Source organism: Talpa occidentalis, unplaced genomic scaffold (assembly GCF_014898055.3).
Source record: "Talpa occidentalis isolate TD23 unplaced genomic scaffold, MPIMG_talOcc4v2.1 talOcc4.5, whole genome shotgun sequence".
NCBI lineage: Eukaryota > Metazoa > Chordata > Mammalia > Eulipotyphla > Talpidae > Talpa > Talpa occidentalis.
The window spans coordinates 87114732-87126426 of record NW_023604861.1 but is presented as its reverse complement, the minus strand read 5'-3'; the positions used below and the strand labels follow the sequence as shown (position 1 = coordinate 87126426).

Genomic DNA, 11695 nt, shown 5'->3' with positions numbered 1-11695 from the left:
CTGATAAATGAATGTCCCCGTTCAGTTGTCTCACTGCATTATAGACTACACATTACTGTGCCCATTATTCAGACGAGAAAACCAAGCACAGTGAGAGGACATGAGTCACAGAGAGCTAAGCAGAATAGAACCTGTTTAAACCCACTACATGATTCCCTTAATGAAGTAAGGCTGTGACAAAGGCATAAAAAGAGATGGAATCTGGGCTTCCCCTGGTGTCACAGTGGTTGAGCGCTGGGTTGGCGCAGTTGGTTGAGCAGCCTCTGCAGCGCTGGTTCGATCCCTGGCCGCCAGGTGAGGGTCCCACATGGCATGCAGACCTCTCCTGCCGCCCGCTGCTCCCCTCAGCAGTGTACTTCGGTCCTTCTGCCTGTTCTGCTCCCCGCTCTGGCTCTGGTGAATTCTCTCACCCTCCCATGCTTCTGACTGTACCTAGTGCTTGTATAATAAATAAATAAATCTTTAAAAAAAAGAAAAAGATGTGGAATCTGTTTCTATATAAGAATAACATATGGCTGCAAATAGAGAAATGATAATACTAGTATCATTGTCAGTTGTTTTTGTTTTTAACAAGATTTTGATTTAGATAGGAGGGAGGAGAGTGGCTTCCAATGAATCATTCAAACAGATGTATAGATTGGGCAGTTAAAAATGCAGGTGTGTGTATATGGAATATGTGTTGCATGTTCTTAATGTAGTCTTTGATACTGACGGGGATCTAAAAATAGTTTTAGATTGATCTGTTCTGATGCCAAGAGTTTTAGAAATAAGCTATCTTCTTGCACTACTGTCATTTTTTATTCCAAAATGATTCTTCATATTCTTAGTTCTGTGTGTTCAGGAAGGAGATAGAAAATGTGTGGAGTTGCTTAAATTGTTTCCTAAATGTAGTTGATATAAGGACATGGTAATTTCATTGTAGCACAATATGGAGGTATGCATTAGGATTCAATACAGATGAAAGCTAGTTCTTTAAGATGTGAATGTATTTAATTGCGGGAATTAGGGTTTCACACAAATCACTAGAAGGGCTGACACTAGAAGGGTTTGGACTGAGATTCCAAAAGGAGCCCAGGGTAGAAAATCCATACAAAAGGCCAACCAAAAGAAGTGCCAAATTCTGCCACAATCCAAAATCCTGAAAAATGGGATAGCTGCTGACTCAAATGCTCGGACCTGATCTAGAATGGGAGACACAAGCAGGACTATTGGCCCCACAGCGCTGTTATGGCTGCTTGATATGCAACAGTGAAAGGGATGTTTCAAGGGCTGTTGCCTTTCTCCCTACTTAAGGTAATTACAGATTCAACACTGAGGCAAGTCATCTAAACAATGGGTCCTAAATTGCACCTGGAACTCCAGGTGCAAGGGAGTCTGGGAAATGTAATATTTTGTTGTCCAGTCTTTTCAGTAAAGGAAAATACCCTTACAGGAGTTTGGAACAGATGGTGAGCAAGGCAATATAGCATATACACCATAACAGACAAGCAAAATACACCTCGAATTTCTCTAATGTGTGTTCCTGAAGTAGAAGGAAAAAACTGGTGTGTGCAACTGGCAACCATTTTCAGTTATATAACATTGAGGACAGTAAGGATTATTGAACTCTGAGCAAGGCTGGAATCCATTAGCATGATGAGAAAGACAAAAGAATTGGGGAATTTGTTTAAGCCTGTAGTGTAAACTTAGAGACTTTCTCTCTATCCTTTCCAAGATTGCCTTACTGAGTTGATAAAATGCCAGAAATAAGACTGCCTGGCACCAAGGCAAGGGCTGCTCTCGGCCACACTTTTTCTCTTTTGTATTAGTAAAGAAAGTGAGGAACTCCATCGCAGAGACTGAGTAAATTGATGCTAGAATCACAATGATGAAGTTTATTTCAACGGATCTTTCTAAATCCAATTGTGCTGTATGTTCTCAATGCACTTGGAAAATGATCATTCCATATGATAAATTCATACTGCAAACCCTTATAATGTGCCAAATGAGCTTTTATGTGACACAGTAACTTTTAAAGCTTGCCAAAACTTTGAAATGTTGGGAAAGGTGTTGCTAGCTTTCAACATGTGCTAATTGGGTTTGCCTACCCAGATGGCAGAGAAGGGGAAAAAAAGGTTCCAGTTTCTAAACTGTTCTAATCAAGAAAAAGAATAGGGATAACCCATTCAAAAACAGATCATTTAACCTCCTTATTTACATTGGTGGATATAATAGGGTATTTTAATTTTATTTATCGTGTTTGGAGGAATTTGTGTGTGCAATTACTATTTAGGGGAAAAAATAGAATCACAACAGCATAAAATAAATAATCAAGCTCTTAAAAGATTCTGAACACAGTTTTCAGAATCTCAAACTTAAAGTGAACCATCCAAATTTTATGATTATATAAATGAAGCTGCTTAAACAGAGTTATTTCTATGTGAGAAAATTGGTAGGAATTTCTTGTTTCCCTATATGATTTCTGTGTACTAAATTTTATACCAATAATCATATCTTCCCTTTTTTGTTGAGGGGGGTGGGCTGGAATTGATATGGTACTTGAAATCTACCAAACTGAGATACAGATATTTGGCATATTTAAGCAACTAAGAATCAGCTTAGCTGAAGAGAATAGTCTTTTTCTGTTTTAGAGGTTTATATTTATATTTATATTCTAATGGACCCAATATTATATATTCCAATTTGTGTGCACAATTTAGATATTGTTAGATATTTAGAAATAATTTAAAGCAACCAGATTTTTAATGATTTTCTGACAAATCAGTCACCACACATTAAGCTACTTCAATTTCATTGGTTCCTTTTCTGGTATTATCTGATAGTTGATTCAGTTAGAATGCTAGTAATCTCACCAGAAAGTAACAACTAGGGTATTTAACATTCTTGAAAATGTAGCAAATGTTTGATTTGAAAAACAAATCACTTTATTGAAGTCAATGTAATCTGTGATAAAAGTTTAACTGTGAGAATTATGTGAAATTGTCATCTTGAGATATCAGCAGGCCATTGGAAACTCTTTATATGTCAAAAAATTAAATATTTAAAAATTTTAACATCTAATAAAATTACACGAGGACACAACTTCCCCCATCCTTCCTTTGAAACATGTTGAAATAACTAGCAAGACAATATTCTCTACATGTGTAAGGTTTAATAACATACATAGAATGTGTTCAATATTGCCTATCATATAATAACCATTCAGTAATACTTATTTTAAAGGATTATTTTATACCCTGATTGATTATAAAAATCACCTTACTGTGTTCTAGAAAGTCCTATACAATCCAGCCCCTGCTATCCCCTGGCACTCAACCCATTGGGGTATAAACTGTTTATTCCTGCTTGGAGATCTCTGTATGACTGGTTCTTACTCAGCATTCAAAAGCAAATGTCTGAGAATAGTCTTCCCTAACCATTGCTTCTAAATAGGCCTCACAATTCAACTCTTCTTTGTTTTCATCCTAGTGTTTGTCACAGTGTTGTGAGTCAAATCATGCCCTCCTAACAGATTTATTCAAGTTTTAAGACCCAGTATCTGTGAATGAAAACTAGTTTGGGAATAAAGTTTTTATGATATAATCAAGTCAACACGAAACCTTGCTGATTTAGTGTGAACAGACTAATTCTAGTGAAAAATGTCTTCATAAGAGAAAAGAGAGGCTATTTGCACACAAAGACACAGAGGATACTCACAAAGAGAAGAAGATGGAGGGACAGAATGGAATAAAGAGGCTGCAAGTTAAGGAATGTCTGAGGCCACAGGGAGTTGGGAGAGGCTAGGAAGGCCTTCCCTCTGGTCTTAAAGAGAGCCTGGCCCTGCTGATTTCAAACTTGCTTTCAGAACTGTGACAGAATATATTTCTGTTGTTGAGACATCCCATTTGTGGTGACTTGTTAAAGTAGCACTGAGGAACGAATACACATAATATGAAATTAACTTGTTTATATTTGATGTTCTGCTTATTGTCTGTCTCCCTTCAGGAGCTCGTGCACAGCAGTTTATCTTCAGCGCTGTATTTCCAGTAACTGGAATGATGCTACCTCCACACAGTAGATTGATAAATGAATGAATACACTGAATATAATCAAAAAGTAAAATATAAAATTCGTAAAATGACCAACTCTACTGAAAACTTTCCCACTTAATAGTCAAAGACCATCAGTTACATAAAAATGAGATAATATTTTTGATCTATTAAATTGTTGAGTGTTTAAAAGTCTTGATTATAGCTGCTTTTTACAATGATAGAGTCATAAACAATTATATCTCGTCCCTGGTGAATATTAAATTGGCATAACTCTTTAGTAAACAGAATTTAATAATACATATTCTTTGATTCTTTCCATTGATTTATGTTAGAGAAACCATCACAGAGGTTGATATACTTTTTAAATAAATATTGCCTCTTGGGATTTTATATAATAGTTTAAAAATTTGAAACAAAATAAATGATAATAGCATACTGAATAAATGCCGGTGCACCATGAGTTTTCTATCTGTAAATATAACTTTACATAAAATATTTTAATAACATAGATATCAGTCTGGTTTATTATTAAGTGGAAAGATATTAGGCTATAAACCAGTAACCTTGGATATGGCTGGATATGTTAATAGTAGTTATCTCTGGGTTGTGGGATTCGAGGAATTTTTATTTTCTTCATTATTTTTTTAGACCTTTCTATGTCTTCCACAATTAAGTCATTGCATGTATGGTTAGAATGAGAAGAATTGAAGGAGTACGTTTTTTATGGCTCAACTATGTCATGTTCCTGAGTAATGATATTGTGTCTTTTACAAATAAATATGCTTGACTCTTACTTTCAAAAACACATTTAAGTCTAAAGATTTTCTATAGTTAATGATGTAGTACAAAATATTATTAGCCATTTGACAAGGCAGAGTTCATTTACATTTCTCTTAGAAGGCCTAATACTGCATTACCTTAAGCTGGTTTGATAAGGCGTGAAGTGGGAAACAAGCCAGTTATAAGCACAGCAGTGGGAAGCTCAATTTTCTCTTCAATATAATGGTTATGGCTTGAATGAAAGTTGACCAGTCGTTCTAAAATTATTTTTCTAGGAAGAAAAAAATGCACTAACTAATAAATTTATTAGTATTTTTTCCTGTGGCCATTTTTCATTTTCAATTAAGGAAAAGGAGAAAGTATCATTGTTGAAAGTACCATGTTGAAATCTGATATTGTTCACCCCATATAGAGGTATTTGTGGGGATGAAAATGAAAAATGTGGGGCCTCCCCAGTTTCAGCTCTATTAAGCTATTGCCAGTCACTGCAGCATGAGTTCAAGCCCGGCCAGGAAGCTAACCCACATAGTGCAGCAGACCTTTCCTGTCTCGCCTGCTGCTCTCCTCAGCAGTGTATTTCAGTAGATCCACCTGTTCTGCTCCCCACTCTGTCTCTGATGAATCCTCTCACCCCCACCCTGCACCTCTGGCCTTCACCCCAGATCTTGTATGCATAAATAAATAAAATAAATCTTAAAAAAAAAAAAGAAAAAGAATGAGCAATGTATTTGCAAAACATGTGCTCTAAAATGCCTTGGGAAATAGTACCTTTGTGATTCACCCCCTGTTATAAAAAGGAACCACAGGTTAGAGAGTCTTATGGGAGGATGACTTGCAGGGAGACCAGCCGGCATGCCAATCTAGCTCTGCATTCCTGGATTATTTATTTAACTTCTAAGGATTCTGTCATCATTCTTAAAATAGCATAATAATATTGTAATTTCTTTAGTGTCTGATTAGGGCTTAGAAAACTGTAATGACTATCTTTTCTTAGGAGGAAAGGGAACATATTTCTATTTAATTTTATAGAAGCTTTTTCACTGTTCCTGTTTATAGAAGTATATCCATCGTGCTTAGAGTGGTCCTCTTAATTCTGACCAATTTACCTGGTGATCCTTCCTATAGCACTGCCAAAGTTGGGATAGAACCTGACTTATCTATTAATATATCTGCCTCCAAGGGGTGAGCCTGCATCTTGTTAACCTACTTCTACTGTAATTATCAAACAAGAAATGCAGGCCTCCTAATTCATAATATACAAAGTCAAAGAGGGACCAGACACCAGAGTTTTTTCCCTTGATCTCTGAACTAGTGTCAGTCTCACTGATTCTACCAAGCCAGATCTTTTCTCCCTATATTTTTTTCTGTGTCCTGGGCTTGAACCATTGACTGTGTGAAATAGATCAGTGATTCTCAAGTTTGTTTGATTGAAACATTAGCATTTAGTGAGTTGTGTGACGTGGTCCTGCAATAACACAAAATTGAAAAACAAAACGTGGATTAGTTATAAGTTACTGATATTTTCAGGTGCTATATTCATATACGACATTTGCACTAAATTGCATGTATTTAGCAGAGTAGTATGGCATGTGGATTTTCAAATTAAACCACGGTTCACTTGAAAATTTTGAGATCACTCAACTTCATTGAATGCTTTTTTTTTTTTTAAGTCTTCATGTGTTTTTTTTTTTAAGATTTATTTATTTATGCATACAAGAGCTGGGGTACAGACCTGAAGTGCAGAGGGTGAGAGAATTCACTAGAGACAGAGCGGGGAGAATTCACAGAGAATTCACTAGAGACAGAGCGGGGAACAGATCAGGCAGACTGAATGAAGTACACTGCTAAGGGGAGCAGCGGGTGAACCAGAAGAGGCCTGCTGCACCGTGTGGGTATCTCCCCGGCTGGCCAGGGGTAGAACTCACGCTGCAGAGGCTGCGGACAGCTTCATAGGCTGTGTCTTAAACCCTTGTGCCACCAGGGAGGCCCGTAAGTTTTATTTTTTCACACACTTTCCTTGGCCATTTTTCTTTGGCAAGACAAAAATTAATTATACCTGACAAGGATCCCCTTATCATAGTTCAAGAATGAGATGTAGGGATTTTTTTTAACTCTGTAAGGACACTCCACACACCACACTACATTTAAGTACCGGGCATATGTTTGCTATTTAATTAGTATTTATTGATTGAATAAATGAACAAATGAAGTATAGAGAGTATGTAACAATCATGCCTTAACTCTTTATCAGATTTAGTAAGAAAAGATAGAATGATTATGGAAGAACCACCAGAATTTCACTAGTTCAGGATGGCGTCATGACTATTAAAAAGAAGTACAGAAATCAGCTCCAGGGTCCTTTTCAGACTTTGGAGAAGGGGCTCTAGTGAGGTAAAAGCTAGTTAGAATTACAACTATAGTATATCCATCAATACAGTGTTCTAGTCCCAAAGGGCACTCAGAAAATGTTCTTACTGTTCTAATCTTTACTTTCTATCTCTTAGGCATACCAAAACGAACAACAAAGACACAAATCTCACACATATAGTCTTCACTTCCCAGCAAGTGCGGTAATTTTATTTTTCACCTAGATATCCTCCCCACAAATAATTATATACATTAGAGTTAATCTGGTTAATCTGCAAAAATATCAAGGGTTACTCAAGTTTGAATACCCTTCAGTTTAGGGACAGTGTACATCTAAGGATGGTATTAAACAAATTTAAATAGCTACCCTAAATTAATTGTTATAGTGAGACCAAAATTTCCATAAAACATACAGGAATGGCCTAGAATAAATTTGTGTTTGTTTTTTTTGAGTAATAACCACTTTTAAAAAAACTAAAGAATACTTGACTTTCTCTTGTTGTTTTAATATTTTATAAAAATCAAATAAAAGGTAGAAATTCTGTGATCTTTAATTTGAGAAACTCTCTTATATGAATCAGTACTTATTGAGGTAATCCTGAGCAGGGTGACCCCAGTAGTGATGGAAACATTAGGAAAATGTGATGTGACATTGCCAATTTCAGTCAACTGAGAACAGTTATAAAATAGTGTTTAAATATATGCACTGTGCATATTACTGTTTTAGGAAAATACAGTGATACATCATCTCAGTGAAGGATATATTGCTACTTCCTGTCTTATATGTTGAACTTTAATTACCTTTCAAAGGCCGGGACTTCTTGCCTTCAGATATTTGCAGTCACTTAAGTCACTGAATTAGTTAGTCTCTGGGCAGAATAAAAAGATGAAGGAATTAAATTGCACTTTGAAGCATGAGCCGTTTTGTTCTCTCCATCCTCACTGTAAACAGAAACATGTCTTGGCTCTTTTACAAATTAGAGTGAAATTTTGAAATAATCTCAATTCATTGTATTAGATGGACAAGTGGGAGGTGCTAAAGAATGCTCATTATGCACATATACAAAACACATTACATGACTGCAATAATCTTTCATGTAGAAAATATTTCATTTACATTCAATGTACATGGAGACACTTAAGAATATGGCAAAGTGAAGTGTGAGTATGAAGGCTATTAAAAGATCAGTTCGATATCTTCTTGCTGAAAACTCACTACTGTATTGGCCTTGACATGACCTATAGAATTTTATGTTGGCAGGAAACCAACTTTGAAATTTGTTCTGTAGCAAATCATTGTGGCGATATACTTCCAGGAATTAAATCCTTTACATCGCACGGCAGTGTTGCCAGAGAGTATGTAGGGTCTCTTCTGATAGGAGTCATGTAGGAAACTTTGGCCAGAAATTCAAAGCCATATGTTAGTCCTGTCAAAAATGATATGGATCTGCTTACAAAAACCTTGCTTAGTGGCTTTGCCAGGAACCCTGTGGCAGTGTCCTGCCGGAAAGCCATTGCATGCGTTATCACTGCCAGAAATTGCTGCTGTCCTGGGATAATCTAACAACACTAAAACCTCAACCTCTAGGTTTCTACTGCCAGACTTTAACTATTAACTGAGCCTGTGAGTGTATGACGGGGAAATAAGGCCTATTTGCCCTCTCTAGAGTGAGGGTGGACAATCATGTTGGCTTCGAATATTTGGAGTTAATTAGCTCTTTGGAAAAGACCACTGGCTGGGATTATATTAGTTATTTGTTTCCCAATGTACATGAACTACAGCTGAAATTTTCCCAAGAGTGGACTTGAATGATAGTATTTTATATTGAGGGGCAATAGTCATTTAAAGTGAAATTAAGATATTTTGTTTACTGAACAGTAAACTGTTCATTATACTGTTCAGTATACTGTACATTATAAAGTACACTATCAACTTAGTGTTTGTTATACATAACCTAGAGTAACAGTAATTTTCCCAGTTTTGATATTGGCGGCATAAAACCAGTACATGACAAATATTTCCCATCTTCAGCAGGGTAGTGAGTAATACACATCAGTATTTTAATTTGAGAACATAACAAAGTGGAAAACATTCCAAGTAAGTCCATGTATATATTTGGAACATTTAGCATTTGAAAGTTTTAAAAAGATATTTCAATGTTTAATTAATGATCATGTTTACCAAGTTATGTAAAACTGTGCTACACAAAGCATGGGCCATGGGCTGTTGCCAGTTTTTTAACTGTTTGTAATTGGTCCACAAACAGATAAGCCCCCAAATCAAGGGAAGTGCATAGAAAATATTTAGGGGGGCCTCCCTGGTGGCACCAGGGGTTAAGCGTCAGCTCTATGAAGCAATATGCACCTACTGCAGCACAAGTTCAATCCCCGGCCAGGGAGCTGACCCACATGGCGCAGCAGACCTCTCCTGACTCGCCCTGCTGCTCCCCTCAGTAGTGTGTTTCATCAGTCTGCCTGTTCTGCTCCCCACTCTGTCTCTGGTGAATTTTCTCACTCCCCACCCACACCTCTGGCCTCCATCCCAATGCTTGTATACATAAGGAAATAAATCTTCTTAAAAAAAGAGAAAATATATAACAATCTGATATTGTTGAAATTTTTTAAATTATATTTTATAAAATATCAATTTGACATAGATTGGAAATTGAAAATAACCTCAACCCCACAGATAGTTTGAGGAACTATTTGCTCTACAGATCGCAAAGCTGTCACTATTTCATCTTCTCATGATTAGACATTACTAATCAATTACACATTTGATTTAACCATTCCCTTTCCACCATTTATCTAGGTCCTATTTGTAATTTTCCTATGATTAACTCATTCTTAAATCTTTGTATATTAATGTCTGGGTGCCTCAAAATTTCTCTAGAGAAATAGCTGTGCATTACCTAGTGTTGCATGGTTTAAACGCCTGGTCACATGGCTTAATGAGAATCAGTTCTGATCATTTCTATATTATGCATCATCTGTACCACTCAAAATCTAAAGAAATCTTGGTTAAATTATGCTGCTGGCCCACTCACAATGTAAATATTCTCCATTTTATTTTCAAAATTAGGTGTCCTTAAATATCTAGTTCACCTCTATCTTTTACCCAAGAGCTACTTTTAGATAACCTGGCATAGAAAATCGGTATCACATTCTGGTTTTTGGACATCAATTAGCTAAGATAGGTCTGGTCAAAAAAGACCTCGGTGGCAAGTCAGATGTCCCATCACCTCACTGGAGGCAAGGTAGTTGTTCAGGTCAGGTTGGAAACACAAGGGTTTCTTTCTTTTTCTACCAAAAACTCCCACTAGTGGTACCTAGTGGAATCATTGGGAATCGTTGCTGCCTTTATCCCATGTCTCTCAGCTTTACCGAGGGCTATTCAGGTGGTGATATTCTCTTAGGACAGAGAACTCTGCAGAGGGAGATCTGGGGGGCTCTGGCCAGGCAGAGCTGAGAGTGACCTCAGGTCTCTGGGCATCACAAAAACATTACACCCTTGTGTTGTTTCAGACTAGATATACCAGGCCCCTAGTACTTAATCTCTGTTTAAATAAGGAACTTCAAGACTAGACAGCATGACTTTTGAATTTATTGCATGGAGTTACATCAATCTATGTTAAAAGAAGACCCTAGCATTCATATTACACAAGCTGAGGTTTTTAAACTCCTGACAAGTGATAGAAGGGTAATTCTATGCATTGCAATGAAATCCTCACTTAAACTTCAGCAAGTACAGAGCGCTTAAAACCCATGATCCTTCAGCTGGTCCTCCTTAGCCAGTCTAATCCCTATGAGGAACAGATATATGTTCTTGTGCTGGTGACCACATAGCTACATTACATCTCCACATTCCGGATGCTCAGTTATAGTGTCATTGCAGGCAAAATTCTTAACTGTTTTCACTAGTTTCTTTTTATCATAAGCATCAGCAAGTGATCCCTTGGATCTTCCTGCCATTTCTCTGTTGCCTCTTAAATGGATATAATCTTCAATGTAGCAGGAAGTAGATCATCACCTTACGCATCAGCAAAGGGGTAAAAAGAGGGGAGCTTCTGGGAAGCAGACATACAACACAATTCCTTTTCCTAGGTGGAAACAGCCTGCTGCTGGCAGTGGCTGGAGAAGGCAGTGAGGGCAGATACAACATCTAAAAGCAAGAATTCTCCAGGGAGAGGCTGCTGAGGCCCAGCAATGGCCAGGTGACTAGGGCCTCTCAGTTATGTATTAAGTTAAATATCTGTAGTTATTGTATGTGCAATTTTTTTTTAGCTTTTTGAAAACTTTTTATTTAATTTTATTTTTATATATTTTTTAAAGATTTATTTATTTATATATACAAGAGCTGGGGTACAGGCCAGAGATGGGGGGGGATGAGAGGATTCACCAGAGACAGAGTGGGGAACAGGCAGAATGAGTGAAATACACTGCTGAGGGGAGCAGCGGGCAAGACAGGAGAGGTCTGCTGTGCCATGTGGGCTGCTCCCTGGCTGTTAGGGGATTGA

General features: G+C 37.1%; 1 pseudogene; it reads right to left on the bottom strand.

The window, feature by feature from the left end:
• Positions 1 to 10934: 10934 nt before the first annotated feature.
• On the bottom strand, positions 10935 to 11260 carry LOC119259871 (eukaryotic translation initiation factor 1-like; annotated as a pseudogene).
• Positions 11261 to 11695: the final 435 nt, after the last annotated feature.